General features: G+C 39.5%; 1 non-coding gene across 1 annotated transcript; it reads right to left on the bottom strand.

The window, feature by feature from the left end:
* Window positions 1-14179: 14179 nt before the first annotated feature.
* LOC131244821 (small nucleolar RNA R71) lies at window positions 14180-14286 on the bottom strand. The gene has a single exon (XR_009170594.1). It is a non-coding gene; the product is annotated as a small nucleolar RNA R71 (small nucleolar RNA).
* Window positions 14287-24608: the final 10322 nt, after the last annotated feature.

Genomic DNA, 24608 nt, shown 5'->3' on the forward strand with positions numbered 1-24608 from the left:
TTTTATCTTAGCTTCGAGAGGTGTATTCATGGGCTTGCAATCTACCATATTAGATCGTTCAAGTATGGTAAGAGCATAGTGTGACTGAGACAGATGAAGACCATTGGAAGTTGGGGAGATTTCTATGCCAAGAAAATGATGAATTGGTCCCAAGTCTTTCATTGCGAATTCACTGCTCAGGAGTTGAATGAAATTTGTAACAAGTAATGGAGCGGATCCTGTGAGCAGTATATCATCTACATAAAGAAGCAAAATTAGTGTCCCATAATCAGAATGAAAAATAAATACGGAAGGATCTGCTAGACTGCAAAAGAACCCGTATTTAAGGAGAAAGGTATTGAATCGATCAAACCAAGCATGAGGTGCTTGTTTTAAACCATAGAGAGCTCTTTGGAGTTTGCAAACATATGTCGGGTGTTGAGAATTTGTCAGTCCTGGAGGTTGTTGCATATATATATCTTCAAAGATTAGACCATGCCGGAATGCATTTTTTACGTCTATCTGACGAATAGGCCACCGCTGAACAAGAGCTATAGTAATGATCATGCAAATTATTCCCGATTTGATAACTGGAGAAAATATTTCAGTGTAGTCTACACCATCAATTTGATGATAGCCTTTTGCAACAAGACGAGCCTTGAGTCGATCTAAAGAACCGTCTGGTTTGAGTTTTGATTTAATACCCATTTAGGTCCAATAATGTGCATGTTAGATATGCGAGGAACAAGTTTCCAGGTCTGGTTTTGATGTAATGCCGCAAGTTCCTCATGCATGGCAGCTTTCCACCCAGGATGTGCCAAGGCAGATCTAATATTGTGTGGCTCACGAGGTACACTGATAGATGTGATTGTAATTAAAGCATACTTTGGATTGGGTTTTATCACACCCAGTTTAGACCGAGTGACCATAGAATGAGATATTAGTGTGAAGAAACTGGAGTAAAGTGAGATAACTCTGATGGTTCAAACATGAGTTGTGGAAGCGACGCTGGTTAAGACTCATGCGGTGGAGGTGTTTCAGGTAGTGCCGAACAATGATTGTGGGTAGGCATATCGGAAGTCTCTAAAAGGGAGGATGGAAAATCTGGTAGGTCAATGGAACCAGGATGGTGGGATGGTGGGGTTGGATGATGGATATCTGTTCCTGGTAAGGGACTCAAACAAGGTGGTGTTGAAGATGCGAAAGAAGGTTCAACAGGGAAGCGCATGTTAGTGTGTGGTTACCAAGAATCAAAAATGCTAATGACCTGTGGCTTAGTAGATGTGATGCGAGAAGTGTTAACAATCTTATAAGGAAAGACTAACTCATCAAAAACAATATGCCGAGAAATAAAAAAAAATTTCTTGAAGGATGAAAGCACTTGTATCCCTTGTGTTTATTACTGTAGCCTACAAAAATACAGAGAATTATTTTTGGATCAAACTTGTGACGTCGTGTGTCCCAAGTGTAAGGAAAACATTTAGAGCCAAAGGTACGAAGTGAAGAGTAAATAGGATGAGCTCCATGCAGCGCAAAATATGGGATTTCAAAATTAAAGGCAAATGTAGGCAGTCGATTCATAAGGTAGACAGCTGTAGTGAAAGCTTCTACCCATAAAAATAAAGGAGCACCACAATGAAATAACATAGTCATACCTAGCTCTGGTTGCCACTAATCTAGTGAAGAAAATTTAAGTCATTCTCGGGTCAAGATACATACATAGTCGCTATTTTGTAGATAATTTCTCTTTGTACGTAGAATCTATGCAGAAGGTTGTCCATGCACTCTCATAATACACTACCTTATGCTGAAAAGAGAAAGGACAAATAGAAAAACTAACAAGATTTCCTTTAATTTCTTCTTGTTCAAAACCTTTACTCTAAGCTCTTTTTATAATATTCAATTAATTCATTATAGAAACGATCATAGCAATTAAACCTGCTGCAAAAATAGTCCTTGCGATTAAACCGATAGTAAAAATTGTTAGAATTAAACATGTTGCAAAAACGGCCGTTGCAATTAAACTAATTAAGAGAACGGTGGATGCCAGCAAACCCACTACAATGAGATGGGCCATTTGGGATGAGATATTACATGTTTACCAGGTTGAATTGTCCCAATACGGGCTGAGTCAAGCCAGAGCCAGCTTGGTGGGGCTGGCCTCTGAAATAGATGTCTAAGTAGAAACCTTGAGACAGATCCAAGCCGTCGAGTATGTGGGCTCATGCACTAGAAACCTTGAGACAGATCCAAGCCATCGAGTACGTGGGCTCATAACAGCAGAAATCTTGAGACAGATCCAAGCCGTCGAGTACGTGGGCTCATAACAGTGGAAACTTCGAGACAGATCCAAGCAGTCGCCTTTCAGCCTAGATCCAAATCCCCCCATGCATTCTAGTATTTATAAACGAAGTCCTGCATTTTGAAGGTCGGTTAGGTACACCCCTCTGTTTACGGTAGCTTGAAGAAAGAGACAAAAGGCAACAATCATTAGCAACTGTTAGAATATTTACATACCATTTCCAGCCTTATGGAAGGATGAGATCTCATACGCATGCTTCGTATTTACACGCATGCTTGCATCTTTATGTGTATGGCTTTACACGTGTCTGGTACTAGCAAAGGGAGCAGGTAAACAGGTGTAAAGTCGTGTGATGGTAGTTGGTGACAACCGTGCTAAAAAAGTGTACAGGAAAAGGACCAGGCCCTCCTCCGGCCTTTTTGGGCAAAACTCAACCTCGTAACAGGTGGGTCCCACGATTATATATGTATTATATCCATACTGTCCATTCATTTTTTCAGATCATTTTAATGTATGACTCAAAAGATGAGAGAGATCCAAAACCCAAGTAAACCACACCATAAAAAAAGTAGTGAAGACTGAATGCCTACTATTGAAAACTTACTGTGGGCTACAGAAGTTTTGGATATACCTCAGTTTCGGACTCATGTTTTAAATTGATGTAAAAAAATAAATGCACGGCGTAGATAAAATACAAGCATTATGGTTGGCACAGAGTTCATGTGAGTCTCTTTTCAAAATCCTAACTTATTTAGCACTGTTTATACATGCATTTTAAGTAACTAAATGGGTCTGGCGCTACTCAGCCGCCGTGTAGGATGGCGCATGTGTGATCTATCTCAGCCATTCATCAGGTAGCGTGAACTGGCAAGGTGCCATGTACCAAAAAATCAAGGTATTGCAATCATCAAGTTAGCTACACATCTAAATTGAAATCGGATGGTCATGAATTATTTCTATAGTCAATAGCATATTCACAGCTTGATTTTATGAATAGATTGGATGGTATATAGAAACCACAGTGGGATCCAAAGTCAAGTAATGGAGGCCATCCAATCCTAAGTCATCATTAAAGCGGGGTCTACCTAAATTTTGAACTGACCTAATTTTCACAATCTAATGAAAACATAAGGCAATGCACCTGATGGACGGAGTGGATCCAATACATATTAGGCCCCACGTGTCACTCAACTAGTATCAGGCATCTGACCAAGTCAGATTGGATTGGGCCCAACTCGATCCAACCTGAAATCTAAATAAGCTAATCCGAACTCGATCCGATCCGGGACCGAGTTCGGGACACCTGACTCGAACCGATCCACTGTGCAATTGTCCTGACCCGAACCGAGTCCGACTCGGTCAGGAAAACTGAGTCAGATCGGGTTAGGTACAATTCGCATCGGATTAAATTTGTGGTCAAACTATGACGTATGTGTTATATCTAAACCGTCCATCCATTTGCAGAGTTCGTCTTAAGGCTTGAACCGAAAAATAAGACAGATATAAAGATCAGTTGGCTTACACTAAAGAAATAGTGCGGGATTGAACGTTTACCATTGAAATCTTTTTGGAGATCATGGAAGTTTCGGAGTAATATGAAATTCATTTTTCCTCTTCATCCATATATTTTTAACCTTAATAACAGATTAGATGAAAAATAAATGTTATGGTGGGCCCTACAAATTTTTTAACGGTGAAAATCATTATTCTCGCTGCTCTTTGTGGTGTGGTCCAGTTGATCGTTGGATATGATTGTTTTTTTTATATAATGCTCCGAAATGATCTCAAAATATGGATGAACGTTGTGGATATAATAAATACACAACTGTGGGGCCCATGTAACTTTGATCCCATTCGAGCCGTTCGTACAATTCAGAGCTTGAGGACTGTCTCTACTCCTCTTTGCACGACACGCGTATTGACGCCTACGAGTTATAGCCTATGACGCGGATTAGATACTGACGCATGATAACGGGTTGAGTTGGCGTGCGTCACCAAGTTCCGTGGGCCCCACTATGATGTGTGTTATATCCACACCGTTCATCCATTTTTAGATATCATTTTAGGGAATGAACCAAAGAATGAGGTAAATAAAAATCTGTAGTGGACCACACTAAAGAAAACAGCGGGAAAAGTGATTCGCACCATTGAAACTATCCTAAGGCCCACCATAATGTTTATTTGAAATCCAACCTGTTCAAAAGTTAAAAAAGACTTGAAATAAGAGATAACACCAATATCAGCTTGATCTAAAACTTTCGTGGCCTTTAGAAATTTTCAATGGTGGGCGTCACTGTCCCACTTTTTTCTGTTCTGGGGTCCACTGGAGCTTTGGATTTAACCCGTTCTTTGGGTATTGCCCTAAGGTGATCTCTCCAGATGGATGGAAGGTGTGGATATAAAACATACATTATGGTGGGGCCCACGCAACTTATTGACGTAACTTCACTATTCAGTAGCTAGTCTCGCTACTCGACCTGTCACTGTCTCACTGAGCAACACGCAACCGCAAGTGGTTGACGGCACGTATCTTAGTAAACTCTAGCTGGGCAACCGTGAATGCATGTGGTTTATCCACATTGTCCATTCATTTTTTTTTCATATCATATTCTAGTCGTTGAACTCAAAATTGATCCATATCCAAAGATCAAGTGGACCATACCATAGGAAATAATAGAAGTATTAATTTCCACCATTAAATCACACCAGATCGAATCGGATCAGTCCAGATTGGATCCAAACAGATCGGATTTCACTTCGGTTTGGTTGGATTTGCTACTTACCCGAATCCGATCTGAATACCGTTCGGATCTACTCGCTCCTACCCGATTCTAACCGATCCAAGCCATCAATTCTGTTCGAATCAGGGCGAATCGTGTTGGATCCGCCGAATCAGTCCATCTTGCACACCTCTAACGCCCATCAATGCAGCCACGTAGCCAAGCTAGCACGCTTCCTGGATCCCACCAGACTACCTTTAAGTTTCTTAGGGCTGTTTGGTTCGCATGAATAAATGACATAGATTTGTATTAGATAGATTAACACTTGTTGCAAAGTGGTTATATGTCAGAAATATGATGGTATTTGGGGCATCCAATCTTATATTTGGGATAAAATTCTTGTAATAAGAAAAATATTGGATTTTGTTTAATCCCATTTGGTAGACCATTGAATCGTAACCAATGAACCATATGCATAATTGATGTCAATCACTTGTCTACGTATATAATTAGAATGTCACGTGTAAAAGACGTATATAAATGAATGGTATAGCTAAAACACATGCATTAATGTGGGGGAGCACGTGTGTAGTGGATTTCAAAATCTATATAAATTCTGCATGGGACCAAATATAATTGCAAGTTGCAACCCACCCAATCCAATCTAATACATGTGCAAAACGCCCTCTCATTATTTTCAAAGGCATGTAAGATTATTTGCAAAATGAATTGAAGGCTCTACATGTGAAAGTATAAAATCTAAGGCTCATAGATGTATTTAATGAGGTTTTTTAATTCATAAATTTTAACTGTCCATTTCTTTTATGTTTGCATCGCTCCTAAAATCTTTGGCCGAAAAAATGCATGTAATAAGGCATACTCATTTTTTATTTTTATTTTACACACTCACACACTCACGTGGTAGTGGAATTTCACCACGTATGGGTCCTCGAACCCTTGACCAGCTGTTGAAACTCTTGAGCGTCTTGAGCAAGTGTACGGACATACTTATTGGGTGATTGGATCATTGGAAGATGACCTATATATTCAAAGGCTGAAGTGCCAACGTAGCTTTGTAATAATTGAAATTTATTTAAGCAAACCTCCTAGACAAAAGTTCCTAAAATAGAAAACAGTAGTGAACCTCAGGTAATAGGTATAATGGGCATGCCATGGACTAACTGAATGCCAAATGGGTGGCAATTTCAGTACATCATTTAGGGGCCGTTTGGCACCATGGATTCGAGGGGATTTGAGGGGGTTTCAAATCCCCTAGTTGTTTGGCAGTATAAAGTAACTGGGGGTTTCAAATCCCCTCTTTGAGGGGGTTTGAAATCCACGGTGACAGCTTGGATTACACCTAAAATCATTTCAATAGTTGCAGGTGTAACATGCGTGTCACTATACTATCATTATATTGGGCATATGGCCCACTAATGATGATTAACACCGTGCAAACATTGTCCATATAAATCAGCATCGTCCAAACATGGTCCATGTAAATCAACGATTAAAAGTCGTTGGTTAGTCACTCAAACATGATCTTGTCCTTGTGGCCCATCCGAGTTTTGAAATTTCATCGTTTTCGGGCAAAGCATATATTTCAGCGGGCTTATCACAACCATTGTGTCAAAAATTACATATCTCACTAGATATTAAAGTTGATTTAGTAATTAAATTCAAACCCTTGTAAATATACCATGCATAGCTACTTTTGGATTAAAACTGATTTACACTCAAGGGTGCCAAACACACCAGGAGGATTTCAAATCCAGGGGGTTTCAAATCTTGGAGGTTCCGAATCCATGCACTCAAACAGGCTCTTAGTCTTTTACCATGACTCCAAAAAGCAAGTTGCCCCAACTTTCAGGTTGGCAACCCAAGGTTTAGAAAATTTATTGAAATATATACATTCCAATACATTCTAAATACAAGCTCCTAATCAATAGATTTAGATTCCAATGCATTCTAATTCCAAGCTTTTAAACACAAAGTTGAAATCGCCTTAATTCTAGTGTAACTATAATTTGAATTCCAATATGTTCTAAATACAAGCTTTCAAAGTAGACATAAGGCACAATTACCCGTAGGTACAAGGAGAGTTTTGGATTTTTCAACAATACGGTAATTGGATGTATAGCTCATTGATTGTTGGGATTTATTGTTATTATTATTTTTTTACACTACCATTTGAAAAGATAATTGCTTATGTTTGAATACATTAAGAGGTAGGTGGGTGTTCTTGGATATAAGCTAAAAGGTATGAATTTATATGTCAAAAGCCCTTAAAAATTAAAGAAAAGCAAATGAACAAATAAAAAATAAAAATAAAATAAAATTTAAAATGATTAAAAAATAGTGAAACCAAGTGAGCAGTTATTGGACAACAACAGTAAGCCATGGCCCAACATGTTGTTTGTATGACATCTACTCCATCCATCAGGTGCACTCGATTCTAGGACCTGGGATCAAAAATTCTATCGATCAACAACGCCATGGGTGGGCCACATCACATGGAACAATGAAGATAGGATGCCAACGGTAAGTTTGGGGGGGTGGGTGGGGAGAGGGGAGGGTCACCATGTTGTGTGCTTTCATCAATGAATGGTCAATATAAAAATCAGCCACTTTAAAAGTCAGATAAGCCACACCACATGATCTTACAGGCTAAGGTACAATCTTACATTTACACCCATTGGTTTTGGAGCAGATTAGATGTTACTCGGCCCACTATTACATCCATGCCCCTCCGTTTTTTCAGCGCATTTAAGGACATTATCCTAAAACTTAAGCATATCCAAATTTAAAGTGGACAACACTAACAAAAGTGGTGAATAATCATTATATATATATATATATATTGATGTAGAGCGGGTCGCAGACAGTTTCATGGCCAAGATGGATCAGAAAAGGCCCGGTCGACGACAGAAGTGATCCGGACGATCGGACCTTAGATCGGGCGTATCTTGCAATCCGGAATGAGTTATCTGACGTAAAATATATGATTTTGGGGTAGAACGAGCTACTTTAGCCAACCAACCCCGCTATGCCAGGTTGCGCAACCCGGAATTGCGAAAAACCCCTTGATCGATGGTCGTTTCCCTGTTTTAATTTCATTTTTACTATAAATAGTAAGTTTTAGTTTGATTATAACTCTTCATCCGTCGGGCTTTAGGAGTTGCGCCCAACTTGAAAAGAGCTTAGAATAATTAGGAGAACAGTTTGGTGAAGCCAAATAGGACACTTACTATTTTTAGCCGAAAACCTTGCGCACTAGTAGACATCACGACCGTCTATAAATAGTAAGTTTACTATTTATAGTAAGTCGCAGATTCTAGGAGTTTGAGTTGCAGTTTAATTCTAATTTCTTTCCTATTGTTTGGTACTTTTATTTAAAGGGTTGTGAACTCGTTTTTAATTATTCATCAATCAATTTCGAATTTATTAGAATTTATTTCTATTTTCTGCTTTCTTTCCTCGTGGATTCGAGAAGTCTCTGTGAGGAGTCCAGAGAAGTTCCGTGGATTCGGAATAGTTATCCTCTTAAGGAAGATGGTGCTCGACCTCATGTCCTCCCCTGCGTGAGTCCAGAGAAGTTCCGTGGATTAGGAATAGTTATCCTCTTGAGGAAGACGATGCTCGACCTCACATCCTCCCCTGCGTCATATATATAGGCCACAAAAGTTTTGAATCAAGCTGACTTTGTATTTTCCCTTAATGCAGGTCTAGTTGACCTGATCAATGGGTTGGATGGAAAATACAAATTAAGGATTTGCTTATGGTGGGCCCTGGGAAGTTTTTAATAGAGGGCATTCAATCACCACTGTTTCCTGTGGTGTGGTCCAATTGAGATTTGGATCTGCTTAATTTTTGGGATCACACCTCAAATGGGCTGAAAAAACAGATGGACTGCGAGGATATACAACACATCATTAAGGCAGGCCCCACGGTGAGGGTAACACCCACCACGATGTTAGCCGGGTAACACCGAATCCATTCCCCAAATCCGTTCCCCATTGGTTTGGCCACAAAAGAAAATCATGAGGCCATCAATTGTATGTAGGGTGAAAATAAGGTTTCAGACTAGCTCAGATTGGGTACCATCCTTGCCAGTTGTAGTTAAAGATGGACGGTCCTGTCAGGGCTCCCCGGAGTTTACAATTTTATATTTGTTTCATCCAAGCTGTTCATTTATTTTGAAAGATCATTTTAGTATATGTTTTTAACAATGAGGCATATTGAAGGCTTGAGTAGACCACACCACAAGAAGCAGTGACGACAATGAACCCATCGTTAAAGCCTTCCATGTTGCTTATTTTCCTTCCAACTTATTCAAGAGGTTACATGGAAAACGAAGGGAAAAAATAAATATCAGCCTGATCCAAAAGTATTATGCCCCTAATGTAGAGAGGGTCGCGAACACTTTCATGTCAAAGATGGATCAAAGAAGGCTCGATCAGAAGCAGAAGTTATCAAGACCGTCAAAACCTTAAAACAGGCATATCTCGCAAATCGGAATGAGTTACTCGACGTACCATATGATTTTGGGGTAGGACGAGCTACTTTAGCCAACCAACCTGGCATGCCGAATTTGCGAGACTCCATCATATGGATGATCGAATTCCATGTTTATTTTCGTTTTTACTATTTTTAATAAGTTTTAGTTTGATTATAACTCTTCATCCGTTGGGCTTTAAGAGTTGTGTCCAACGTGAAAAGTGATTAAAATAAGTAGGAGAATAACGTGGTTAAGTCACATAGGACACTTACTATAAAAAGTAAATTTACTATTTATAGTAAGTTACGAATTTCTAGGAGTTTTAGTTATAGCTTGCTTCTGATTTCTCTTATATTGCTTGGTATCCCTATTTAAAGGGTCGTGAACTCGTTTATTTAATTCATTAATCAATTTCAAATTTATTAGAATTTATTTCTATTTTCTTGCTTTCTTTTCACGTGGATTCGAAAAGTCTCTATGAGGACTCCAGAGAAGCTCTGTGGATTGGAGTAGTTATCCTTGAGGAAGATAGTGATCGGCCTCATCACGTTCATCCCTGTGTCAATTGGTATTAGAGCGAGGACTCCCCTCGGGCCAATGGCAAACAACGAAGGTATGAACTAAAATCTTGTGGACGGTAATTTAGGGATTCGTTATCTTTCGGAAAGAATGGAAACTTTCCACCGGGAGAGTCAGTTGACCATGTAAGGGCTGTAAGCAACCCTCAACTGTATTATGGATGCGCTAATTCCACCCTAAGCTCAAGGCGATGCTTAACCGCTTGTGGTCGTTGTACGAAACAATCCCGATTTCCACAAAGCACCCACCGATAATGGTGAATCGTAGGCCACCACCATGAACATGAGGAAGTCATTGTACATGCCAAAGGTAGAGATAAATTTACAACGACATAATATCTTTCGAACAATGTGCACTGCATACTAAAAAGTCTGTAATGTGATCATCAATGTTAGGAGCGATGAGAATTTCGTGTCGAAAATAATGGTGAAAAAGTTACAACTAAAAACAGAAAGGCACCCATCTCCATACTCCATTGGATGGATCAAGGAGATCAACAAAACATAGGTAACCGAACAATGTCATATATCCTTTTCCATTAGTAAATGTTATAAGGATGAAGTAATGTATGACGTGGTCGACATGGAAACTTGCCACATGTTACTTAGTCAACCCTGGTAAAATAATATTAATACTACACATAGGGATCGGGATAGCGTATTTATATTTATCTTTGCCCCTATAGGAAGGAAAAACCAACCCAAGACTTCTAAAGTTGAGGGACAGTCTCTCACAATTGAACAAGCTTTTATTAAACAATCTGAGAAAACAGGAGATATATATGTATTAGTTAAAAAGAAATAATATATGGAGCCTGTGAACATCCTAGGGGATTTGAAGCCAATTGATGAGGGTCAAATATTGCATATTAGACCCCGGTTATTACCTGATTTTACAAGCATGATACCGTTTAACGCCCTATTTTAATCGTGTTTGTGATGCAATGTGTATTTAGGAGCCTGGACTGAAAAATGGTACTAAAAGCATGGATTTAACACTCATAAATCACCAAGGCAAGGGACAGAATCCAAGGGACCGAGATTGAAGAATTTACACGCCCGAAATTTGAGAAAATCCAGTATTTCATGCTTAAGAGGCCTGAAATTCGTCCAGAATGTAAGATCACAGGGTTCCCACCATCCGTTCGGTTCGAAACTTTATATCTGGCCCAAGGACCGCAAATTAACTGTAAAGGTCAAATTTCAGCTCTTAGATCCCTGTGGAAGTGACTCAACGGACAGATTAGCCTATAAACCATCGATTTTGGGCCTACTTGATCTCTGGATATGCTTCAAACTTAGGCTCGACCCCTTAAATTAGCTGGAAGAACGGATGGATGGATCGAATTTCTCATTAACATCATAGTGGACCCCACATTGCGTGGAGTGTGCATAGTGCGCATGTGTAGCAGCTATGCACTGCAACTCCAAGATGGTCAAACCGCCTTGGACCCGTCCCTCCTTCAAAAATGGCAATTGTCGTTTTCGCTGTTGCAAAAATGGGCGGACGACATTCGCTTGAGGAACGTTGTGGGCCACCATCAGGTCTCACACGAACAATCCAAGCCGTCCATCATGAAGATGAACTCGAGAGGGTCAAAAAATGTTACATGTGCAACTGTGCACACGCACATGCCCCCTACAACAGTCAAAAATAGATGGGCGGTGGGACGACTTGCAGCCAGCGTAGATGGGCCGCATCAACGACAATCCAAATTGTCCATCTTCAACCAAAATTCCACCACAAAGCTGATGGACGGTGTGGATTTCTCAACTGATTCTGATCATGGCCCCACCAACAGCACAGCACAAGAAGTTGCGCAGGCCCTGTTACGCACGTCCGAAAGATTCGGCCACCGTGAGATCTTGTGGCCCACTATCATTGACTGATAGTCGATCTGGACCGTCCATATGAAATCCAAGGAGGGGTCGACCATGGCCAAGATGTCAAATTCCAAGAACATACTGCTCATGTCCCGCAAACTTCATCAAAACGCAAGTCAATTTGCGTTGTTTTTACACTGCGAGCGAATGTTGTATTTGCTGCATAAAGAGCTGCGAAAGCTCTCCCAGCCACCGCCTCTAGCACACACGCCTCCACTGACTCCTTTGGTTCTATATAAAGGAGAGGAGAAGAGAAGGAAGAATCATCCAATGCTTGGACGTCTGAGAAGAGAGAGAGAGAGTTCTGAATTTGCTTATTTTTACTGTTTTTCTGTTGATTCTTGAGAGAGCTAGCCTAGTCATGTCAGGCTAAACCTCGTACCTAGGGCAAAGAGGTGAAGCTTGTGGCATGATGGGTAGTGTTCTACTGGCTTGATTCATGTTATGAACTAATTTTGATTATAGTTTGATTATTAAGAATGCCTTTAGTTTTTAATAGTTTATTATAACTTAAATTACAATAGATCTGCGTTGGCTTTAAGTATTTCCTTTCCCTTATTTTGATTGTGAAGATAGGAAGCCCTGTTGTTCACCATTGCCTCTTGGACATGGTTAGATGATGGAATCCTTCCTAACATTCATACATCTTTCAACTTGGTTGTGGTTGGTTTAATTTTGTTGTTTACTTTGTCTCATGGGCATGGTTTTGTGATGGAATCAACTCTAATTCTCATACCTCTCATCTCTTTGAAAACTAGATCAAAGGAAGTTTAGATTGAGTTTTAGTGATATATCTTCCAACTGGACGAAGATGGGACTCGAAGTCCAGTTGAGTTTATGAATCAAGCGTAGATCTCTATGATCTCTACAAGTAGATCATTTGAATCCCTAGTTTCCCACCTTTGAATTCTACAAGTTTTAGAGTAATATTTTACTATTATTCCTTCATATTCACTTGATTTAGATTTCATCTTCTTCTAGTTCTAGTTCTGGTTACTTTCAGATTACGTACAAGGTTAAGTCCTTGTGGATTCACCCTCGGTTTTACCGAGATTATTACTACATCGCAACCCTATACTTGGAGTGTGAACAAGTTTTTGGCGCCGTTGCCGAGGATTGAGGGTTACGTTTTTCTGAAATTGACTAGTTTTAAAATTAGGTTAAGATTAGGGTTTTCTAACTTTAGGTTTAGGTTTTTCAAATTTTTAGAAACTAACCTAACTTTCTTGTTTTGTAGGATTTTGAGATAGAAACTTCCAATTTGGTAATCTCTTTCTAATTTTTTTACTTTTTCTATTTTTAGAACTAGGGTTTTATTTTTAGAAATTTTCTAATTCTTGGACTTCTTTTACTTTTAGAAACTAATTTACTTTCTAATTTAGGTTTAGAACTTTCCTAATTTGTTTTTAAAAACTTTCTATTTTTCCTTTTTAGAAATTTTTCTTTTTTCTTTAGAAACTAGTTTACTTTTTATTTTAAGTTTTAGGAACTTTCTATTTTTAGAAACTGACTTGTTTTGTTTTGTTTTGCAAGATCTTAATTTAGGAACTTCTCATTTGGTAACGTCTTTCCAACTCCTCTCTCTTTCTATTCATAGATTTCTATTCTTTTCCCTCTTTAGGTTAGGTTTAGAATCTGAACTGAGGGTTATGAGTATTTCATGCCCAAGTGGGTTCGTGACAACACTCGACATCTCTTGAATGAAGGAGGATTGGTTGAGGGGTTGACTATCCATCGCAGGACTAGACACCGTTCAAGATCCCCTGAGTTAATTGAAGTGATGGCTGAAAACCAACCTCTTCTACCCCAACCTAGGGTGGATGATATCCAGGATGAGAATGAGGTGCATCAAGCACCCCCACATCGTACTTTATGAGATTATTTACAACCGGCGGGGGTGAGTACGCCCTCATGCATGATTTTTCCCGAGAATGCAGGACATATGGATATCAAGCCAGAGGTGATCCAACTCCTTCCTAAATTTCATGGGTTTGAGTCAGAAAATCTATATTTATATCTGAAAGAGTTTGATGAGATCATAGCTACTTTATACTTTCCTAACGTGTCTAATGACATGGTCAGGTTGAAACTCTTTCTCTTTTCTTTGAAAAAGAAAACTAAGATGTGGTTACATTCACTACATCCTCAATCTATTGGCAGATGGAATGACATGACAAGGGAGTTTATAAAGAAATTTTTCCCATATTATAAGATGAACACCCTTAGAAAGTCGATCATGAACTTCGTCCAAAGGGAAGATGAAACATTCTTCCAATGTTGGGAGCGGTTCAAGGATCTTGTCAGTTCATGCCCACAACATGGTTTTGAAACGTGGTGCATCACGAACTTTTTCTATGATGGACTGACATCTCTCATGTGCCAATTAGTCGAGACGATGTGTAATGGGGAGTTTATGAATAAAGGTGTCGATGAGGTGTGGGACTACTTTGATAAGCTTGTTGAGAACACACAATCATGGGACATCTCCCCTAGACCAATTACTACGTCTAGGTCGACTCATTCCAAGTAGAGGAGAGGAATGTATCTCTTAAAAGAGGATGATGATATCAATGCTAAAGTGGCTAATCTTACCAGGAAACTTGAGGCCATAGAATTAAAGAAGGAAAAGGCCAAGGAAACTATTTGTGGTATTTATGCTTGCAACATTCACACAACTAAAAATTGTCCAACTATTTCTGCCTTTCAAGAGGTACTGAATGAGCAATCCAATGTCGTAAGCAATTATCAAAGACCTTTCAATGGGCCCACCTTTAACACATACAATCCTGGTTGGAGAAATCATCCAAACTTCAATTGGAGGAATGAACAAACCGCTACACCTCAAGGTTTCTTAAATCAAATTCCAATTCAAGAGAAACTTTAAGAAGATTTGGTTCTAAAACACTTTCAAAAGCAAGAGCTTTTCAATCAGGGTATGCTACAAGCCTTTCATGACCTTACAAAAGTGATACAAGGACTTAAGGCTGAAAATACAATTGGAAACAAGGGGAGCTTCCCAGCTCAACCTTTCCCAATCCTAAACCGTAATATGAAGTTAGCGACCCAAGCTCTTCAAATCAGATGGAGCAAGCTAAATTCATCACCACTATTAGCAGTGGGAAGATCATTGACAAAACCATTCCGGTTAGGACTGAAAAGCCTAAGGACCCGAAAGTGGAAAAAGAAGATAGATCTAGTCATGACCCACCAGAGTTAAAACCGAAACCTCAATGGAAGCCGGTTACTCCATTTCCCCAACGATTGGTTGCACCAAAATCTCTCTCTAACTTTCAGGATATTCTAGAGGTGTTGAAACAAGTGAATGTCAACATTCCTCTACTTGATGCCGTGAAACAAATACCTTCATATGTCAAATTCCTGAAAGACTTATGTACGACCAAAAGATAGAAAAATATTCAAAAGAAAATCTTCCTGACTGAGAAAGTGAGTGCCATCTTAAAGCAAGATGTGTCGTAGAAATTCAAAGATCCCGATAGCCCAACCATTTCATGTGTAATCGGGGACTATCGAATTGAGTATGCACTTCTTGACTTAGGAGCGAGCGTCAATCTGATTCCCTACTCGGTATACAAACAGTTAGGTTTATGTGAATTAAAACCCACCCTAACCACACTACAACTTGTTGATCGCTCTGTTCGTGTATCAAGAGGGATAATTGAGGATGTGTTGGTCCAGGTTGACCAATTTTACTACCCTCTAGATTTTATCATCCTGGATACCGAACCCATCGATAACATGAGCACTCAGATTCCCGTCATTCTTGGGCGCCCATTCCTTGCCACCTCAGATGCATTTATCAATTGCAGGAATGGTGTCATGAGTATGTTTTTCGAGAATATGACATTAGAAATGAATATTTTTTTCAACACAGGCAGACGGTCAGAGGATGATGACGATCTCCACGATATTAACATGATTGACACTTTCGTGGAAGATAGGACACCCTTTACCTTATCCTCTGACCCTCTAGAGACGTGTCTGGCCCACTCCCATGATTTTGATGATGACATGATTAGGGAGACGTGTGTCATGCTTGATGTTGCGTCGGTACTTGAAGTTAACCGGTGGAGGCCATAATTTGAAGAGTTGCCCCAAACTGATAAAGTGCCTCTACCGTTTAACCTCAAGCCATCGAAGCTTGACTTAAAACATTTATCCTCTGATTTGAAACATGCATATTTAGGTCAAGATGAGACATACCCGGTGGTGATTTCTGCCCACCATGAGAAAAAATAAGAGAGTATGCTCATATCTACTCTCATTGAACATAAAGAAGCCCTTAGATGGACGACTGCGGACCTCAAGGGAATTGACCCCTCGATTTGTACTCACCGCATTTATCTTGAGGATAATGCGAAAATCGCTCGGCAATCATAACATAGACTAAATCCAAACATGAAGGAAGTGGTTTAGGCCGAGGTTCTTAAACTATTGGATGTGGGTATCATATACCCTATATCCGATAGTCAATGGGTGAGTCCAACTCAAGTGGTTCCTAAGAAGTCCGGAATCACCATCGTAGCCAATGCCAATAATGAACTCGTGCTAATTAGAGTTACTACTAGTTGGAGAATGTGCATTGACTATAGGAAGTTGAATACCGTCACGAGGAAGGACCACTTTCCTTTACCCTTCATTAATCAGATCTTGGAAAGGTTAGTTGGTCATTCCTATTATTGTTTCCTTGACGAGTATTCGGGCTACAATCAGATAGAGATCACCCATGAAGATCAAGAAAAGACTACGTTTACATGTCCTTACAGCACCTTTGCTTACCGAAGAATGTCATTCAGACTACGTAATGCCCCTGCTACCTTTCAGCGATGTATGATGAGTATCTTTTCTGACATGGTGGGGCAATATTTAGAGGTCTTCATGGACGATTTATCTTTCTTCGGTCCATCTTTCAGCGAGTGCTTAGAAAGTCTTAAATATGTGTTGAAAAGATGTGAAGAAAAGAACTTGGTACTTAATTGGGAGAAGTGTCATTTCATGGTTCATAAGGAAATTGTCCTTGGAAATATTATCTCATCCAAAGGAATCGAGGTGGATAAGGCAAAAATCGATCTTATCTCAAACCTACCTCCGCCTAAGAACATACGGGACGTGCGATCCTTTTTAGGACACGTCGGGTTTTACAGAAGGTTCATAAAGAACTTTAGTCTCATCCCTCGTCATCTATGTAATTTACTTCAAAAGGATGTACCATACGAGTTGACTGAGCGATGTTAGGAAGCTTTTACTAAGCTTAAAGTCATGTTGACCAGTGCACCTATCATACAGCCACCTGACTGGAGCATTCCTTTTGAACTGATGTACGACGCGTCTGATCATGCTCTTCTAGGCCAGAGAAAATATAAGAAACCCTACATTATTCATTATGCGAGTAAGACTCTAAATCTTACCCAAGTGAACTACTCGACTACGAAAAAGAAACTCTTGGCCGTAGTGTTCGCTTTGGACAAATTTAGGTCCTACTTGATCGGATCCAAGATCATTATTTACACAGATCACACGGCGCTCAAGTATCTTCTATCTAAGAATGATGTTAAGCCCCACTTGATAAGATGGGTCCTCCTACTCCAGGAATTTGACTTAGAAATAAAAGATAAAAATGGAGTAGAGAACGTAATGGCTGACCATCTTTCTTGCCTTGATCTCTCTGATTCCCTTGAGACGACACATATCAATGACATGTTCCCTGGCGAATAGTTGTTCAGAGTCTCTCATTCACCTTGGTTCGCTGATATTACTAATTATGTTACCACAGGTTTTATACCAACAAATTAGACTGCGCAACATACGAAGAAATTTTTTACCGATGTGCACAACTTTTTTTGGGACGATCCATATTTGTTTAAATAATGTCCAGACCAAATCTTAAGGAAATGTGTGCCAGACATGAGCATCAGAGTGACATCTCCTTCTGTCACTCACAGGCTTGTGGTGGTCACTTTTCTGCTAAAAAGACTACGGCAAAGATTCTGTAGTGTGGCTTTTACTGGCCCACTATGTTCAAGGACACTCATGAGTTTTGTAATGCTTGTGAGCATTATCAGAAATTGGGAGCGTTGTCTCGTCGAAATATGATGCCCTTAAATCCTATTCTTATCATAGAGGCATTTGATTGTTGGGGCATCGATTTCATGGGACCATTCCCCCAATCTTTTAAAAATCTATATATTTTGCTCGCCATAAACTATGTCACTAAATGGGTCGAAGCAATTCCGTGTCGTAATAATGACCATCGCACGATCATTAAATTCCTAAAAGATAACATCCTTTCCCGATTAGGAATGTCTCGAGCCATCATTAGTGATGGGGGCTCATACTTTTATAATAAATCATTCAAGAGTTTAGTGAAGAAATATGGTGTCTCTTATAAGGCGAGCACCCCATACCACCCACAAACAAGTGGGCAAGCTGAGATTTTCAATAGAAAATCAAACATATCTTAGAAAAGACGGTTAACCCTGACCGTAAGGATTGGTCAATCCGATTGACCAATGCTTTATGGGCTTACCGTACTGCATTTAAGACTCTTATTGGAATGTCTCCCTTTAGACTCGTCTATGGGAAGGCCTGCCACTTGCCTGTGGAATTGGAACATAAAGCCTACTAGGCGATCAAAAATATGAATTTCAATCTGGACAATGTTAACTCGCTACGCAAACTTCAATTAAATGAACTTAAAGAAATCTGGAACGATGCGTACGAGAACTCGAGAATTTATAAGGACAAGATGAAAGCTTTTTATGGCCAACACATTCTGCGAAAATCTTTCACGCCTGGTTAGAAAGTTCTTTTGTATAATTCTCGATTACATCTCTTTCTGGGTAAGTTTTGATCTCGTTGGACCAACCCTTTTACCGTTATCAATGTTTATCCTCATGGGGCTATCGAGATTCGGAATCCAGACAATGGTAATGAGTTTAAAGTGAATGGACATCGACTAAAGCCATTTGTTGAGAAATTTGATGTAGAGGACATGTCCTTTCCTCTGACTGATCCTATTTAGCAGGACTAATCTCCTAGTCTGATGGAGGTATATATAGGTTTACTGCTTTCATAGGACTATAGTAGTTGTTTTATGTTGTTCTAGTTTAGTCGATTTTATATAGGGCTGTGCATCGAGCCAAGTCGAGTCGAGGTGGGCCAAGCTTGGCTTAGCTTATCCGTGCTCTTCTCGAGTTCGAGCTCGAGCTCGAGCTCGGCCTCGAGCTTACTATGGAAGCTTGGCTTGTTTGTCAAAACTTTCGAGTCGAGCTCAATGTGAGCTAATGGATCGAGTCGAGACGAGCTTACCTCGAGTCGAGTCGAGCTTGCTCCCAACCTGACCCAACCCGCAACCCGCACCTGACTTAACCCAGTAATCCGACCCAACCCCAAAATCAAATATTTAATTAATAATACACACACAAACACACACACACACACACACACACACACACACATATATATAATATTAGATAAAACCATAGATGGTACTTTGTTGTTGATACTGAGAGGGAGAGAGTAGTACTTTGTTGTTGATACTGAGAGAGAGAGAGAGGAGAGCTCAAGTGAGTGTAGGCTGTACGGCTAAATCAAGCCGGGTAGACGTCGAGTCAAGCTCAGGTGAGTGACCGAGTGGAGAGAGAGAGAGAGAGAGAGAGAGAGAGAGAGAGAGAGAGAGAGAACATGGTGGGTTAGGTAAGGAAAGGAAATGGTATAAGAGAGACGGACGGGTACGATAGGGTTTATGTTTTAATTTTTTTAATATTTAAATATAATATAATATACATTAATATATAATAATAATAATAATATATTCAAGTCGAGCCAAGCTCGAGCTCAAGCTTCGAGCCAAGTCGAGTTCGAGTCGAGTCGAGTCAAACCCCACTATATTTAAATTTGGCTTGTTTTCAAAATGAGTTGGGTCATATAAAGCTTCGCTCACCTTGATTCATCGTTCGAGTCGAGTTAAGTCGAGCTAAATCGAGCTAAGCCGAGCGAGCTTTTCGAGCTAGCTTGGCTCATGTACAGCCCTAGTTTTATGCCATTAGATTAGTTTGCTTTCTACATTGTTTTAGGATAGTTTTCTTTCGTTGATTTCACTCTTGTGGTGACCTACTTTCATGCTGAGATCTTTATGGGAAAAGCCTCTTAATTCTTCTAGTCAGGTACTATCTTTCCATCTTTCTCCTTTACTTTCATTGTCCCATGTACATTGCATGCTTATTTCTTTTTACATTGAGGACAATATATATTTTAAGTTAGGGGTGGGAGATTAGGTTACCTAATCAGTATTTTCTTGGTTCTGATCAAAAATTGTGAAAATTTTTATAAATTTTTCTGAAAATTCTTGTGAATTCGAAGTGATTTTGGAAGATAGTCGTGATTTAAAAAGTATATAATACGGAGTGTTGGAGATTTACGTCTCTTAGATTTAGTTATCTGATAGATTCCACAGTTGAGTTTGAATTATCAATCCATGATTAGAAGTTGTAAACATTGATTGAATCATGATTTCACATGTCACATCTCGCTTACACATTAAGGTTTCAGTTCGATATGAAGTATTAACTTGGTAATCACTAAGCATGAAAGGAACCAGCCTGAGAAATTTTACCATTATGCTTATAAAGAAAGATTGAAAAGGTTGGGCGAATGGTCTTCACCATAGGTTGCTCCCTATAGGTGAAGGTTCGATTCCTTAAGCTTGACATTCGGAAAGGGTTGGGCAAATGGTCTTCACCATAGGTTTGCTCCCTATAGGTGAGGATTTGATTCCCTTCCTTAGCGTTATTTTTAATGGAAAAATTAAAAGATGGTAAAATGAAAGGATAATCTGTGAGGCAAGTTTTGGTTTAGGTTTTGGTTGTCATGAATTCTCTTGTTGGTTACCAATGATATCATGAAATGACGAATTAAATCTTAATGTTGATAAGCCGAGATTACACTATACACCCATGGATCTTAATGTTTAGAATTTTTTTAATTAATGGATTAATACTTTGAACTTGATTACGAAGTCTACCGTGTGCTTGAGTTTAAAAGAAAGTAATGCCCAACATTCATGAATCATAGAATTCTAGTATCAAGATTGTTTTTCAAAAATCACTCGAGTTTATATAAATTGTCTTGTAATTCTCAACTTATTTTTCGTATACTTTGATCGAGACTAGCAAAATGCTGGTTGGGAGTTGTGATGAGGGTCAAATATTACATATTAGACCCCAGTTATTACCTGATTTTACGAGCATGATACCATTTAATGCCATATTTTAATCGTGTTTGTGATGCAAGGTGTATTTAGGAGCCTAGACTGAAAAAGGGTACTAAAAGCATGGATTTAATACTCATAAATCACCAAGGCAAGAGAGGGACTCCATGGGAACAAGATCGAAGAATTTATGCACCCGAGATTAGAGAAAATCCAGTATTTCACGCTAAAGAGGCCTGAAATTCGTCCAGAATGTAAGATCACAAGGTTCTCACTATCCGTTTGGTTCAAAATTTTATCTCTGGCTTGAGGACCATAAATTAACCGTACATGTTGAATTTCAGCTATTGGATCCCTGTGGAAGTGACCCAACGAATAGATCAGCCAATAAACCATCGATTTTAGGCCCACTTGATCTCTGGATATGATTTAAACTTGGGCTCAACCCCTTAAATTAGCTGGAAGAACGGACGGATGGAGCGGATTTCTCATTAACATCACAGTGGACCCCACACTATGTGGAGTGTGCATAGTGTGCATGTGCACCAGCTGTGCACTACTACTCCAAGACGGTCAAACTGCCTTGGACCCATCCCTCTTTCAAAAACGGCAATGGCCGTTTTCGCTGTTGCAAAAACGGGCGGACGACGTTCGCTTGAGAAACGTTGTGGGCCACCATTAGATCCCACACGAACAATCAAAGCCATCCATCATGAATATTAGATCGATCGGGTCAAAAAAAAGTTGACCATGTGCAACCATGCACACACACATGCCCGTTACAACGGTCACAAAAAGATGGGCTGCAGTGGGATGACTTGCAGCCAGCGTAGATGGGCCGCATCAAAGACAATCCAAATTGTCCATCTTCAACCTAAATTCCACCACAAAGCTGATGGACGGTGTGGATTTCTCAACCGACGCTGATCATGGGCCCCACCAACAGCACAGCGCAAGAAGTTGCGCAGGCCCTGTTGCGCACGTCCGAAAGATCCGGCCACCGTGGGATCTTGTGGCCCACTATCGTGGATCTGATGGTTGATCTAGACCGTCCATATGAAACCCAAGGAGGGGTCAACCATTGCCAAGATGTCAGATTCCATGGACATACCGCTCATGTCCCGCAAACTTCATCAAAACGCAAGTCAATTTGTGTTGTTTTCCTCTGCGAGCGAATGTTGTATTTATTGCGTAAAGAGCTGCGAAAGCTCTCCCAGCCACTGCCTCTGGCACACACGCCTCCACCGACTCCTTTGGTTCTATATAAAGGAGAGGAGAAGAGAAGGAAGAATCATCCAATGCTTGAACGTCTAAGAAGAGAGAGAGAGAGAGAGTTCCGAATTTGCTTGTTTTTACTGTTTTTCTATTGATTCTTGAGAGAGCTAGCCTAGTCATGTCAGGCTAAACCTCTTAGCTAGGGCTAAGAGGTGAAGCTTGTGGCGTGATGGGTAGTGTTCTATGGGCTTGATTTATGTTATGAACTGATTTTGATTATAGTTTGATTATTAGAAATGCCTTTAGTTTTTAATGATTTGTTATAACTTAAATTACAATAGATCTGCAATAGCTTTGAGTATTTCCTTTCCCTTATTTTGATTGTGAAGATAGGAAGCCCTGTTGTTCACCATTGCCTCTTGGACATGGTTGGATGATGGAATCCTTTGTAACATTCATACATCTTTCGGCTTGCTTGTGGATTGGTTTAATTCTGTTATTTACTTTGTCACATGGGCATGGTTTTGTGATGGAATCAACTCTAATTCTCATGCCTCTCATCTCTTTGAAAACTAGATCAAAGGAAGTTCCAATTGAGTTTTAGTGATATATCTTCCAACTAGATGAAGATGGGACTCGAAGTCCAGTTGAGTTTATGAATCAAGCGTAGATCTCCCTGATCTCTATAAGTGGATCTTCTGAATCCCTAGTTTCCCACCTTTGAATTCTACAAGTTTTAGAGTAATATTTCACCATTATTCATTCACATTCACTTGATTTAGATTTCATTTTTTTCTAGTTCTAGTTCTGGTTACTTTCAGATTACATACAAGGTTCAATTCCTGTGGAATCGACCTCGGTCTTACTGAGATTATTACTACATCACAATCCTATATTGGGGGTGTGAACACCAATGTTGTAGGAGTTCAAAGCGATTGTGCTCGATGAACTCCCTAATAATTGTCTCTCATACGAGATATACAAAACCACATTGATCTTGTCATAGAGATAAGTCCGCCTAATTGCCCACATTATCAGAAAGAATGTGAGATCTTAAAGGCAGAAGTGAAGGAATTGATCCATACTACCCAAGTCGATGAAAGCATGAGTACATGTATTGTGTCAACTCAAGAGCCTTATGCCAAGTACAAAAAAGTGGCTAATAAACATCAACATCAAAAGTTAACCTCAGAATCATAAATCAAGTCTTTTGAATAACTCGAAGGCGAGTTTTTTCCAAGCAGATGGGTTTGATGTAGAACATGTCATAGATATATTCCTAGCATGGTTAGACCAAAAGAAAGCGGACCGTAAATTGATCATAAATTTTGATCCGGGTATTGTTACGGCACACCAGATCGAGTATTATGAACCGAAGCAACACGAGAACTCAAGGATGAGATCTTTTAAAGTAGAGGGGACTAATGTAGACAGGGTCGCGGACACTTTTATGTCTAAGATGGATCAGAGAAGGTTCGATCAGAGGCAAAAGTCATCAAAACTGTCAAAACCTTAAAACAGACATATCTCACAAATCGAAATGAGTTACTCAACGTACTATATGATTTTGGCATAGGACGAGCTACTTTAGCCAACCAACTTGGCACGCCGAATTTGTGAGATTCCATCATATGGACGGTCGAATTCCATGTTTATTTTTGTTTTTACTATTTTTAGTAAGTTTTAGTTCTATTATAACTCTTCATTCGTTGGGCTTTAGGAGTTGTGCCCAACATGAAAAGTGATTAGAATAAGTAGAAAAATAACATGGTTAAGTCATATAGGACACTTACTATAAAAATTAAATTTACTATTTACAGTAAGTTACAAATTTCTAGGATTTTTAATTATAGTTTGCTTCCGATTTCTCTCTTATTGCTTGGTATCCCTATTGAAAGGGTTGTGAACTCGTTTATTTGATTCATTAATCAATTTTGAATTTATTCGAATTTATTTTTATTTTCTTACTTTCTTTTCTCGTGAATTCGAGAAGTCTTTATTAGGAGTCTAGAGAAGCTTCGTGAATTTGGAGTCGTTATCCTTGAGGAAGACGGTGATCGACCTCATCACGTTCATCCCTACGTCAGCCCCTGGGAGGTTTCCGGCCGTAGGCATATGATACTCATTATTTCCACTTGAGCTATGGATCTACTCATTTTTTGTCTTATCACTTAAAATGATTTTTCAAACTGAAAAGTAAAACAAC

Source organism: Magnolia sinica, chromosome 4 (assembly GCF_029962835.1).
Source record: "Magnolia sinica isolate HGM2019 chromosome 4, MsV1, whole genome shotgun sequence".
NCBI lineage: Eukaryota > Viridiplantae > Streptophyta > Magnoliopsida > Magnoliales > Magnoliaceae > Magnolia > Magnolia sinica.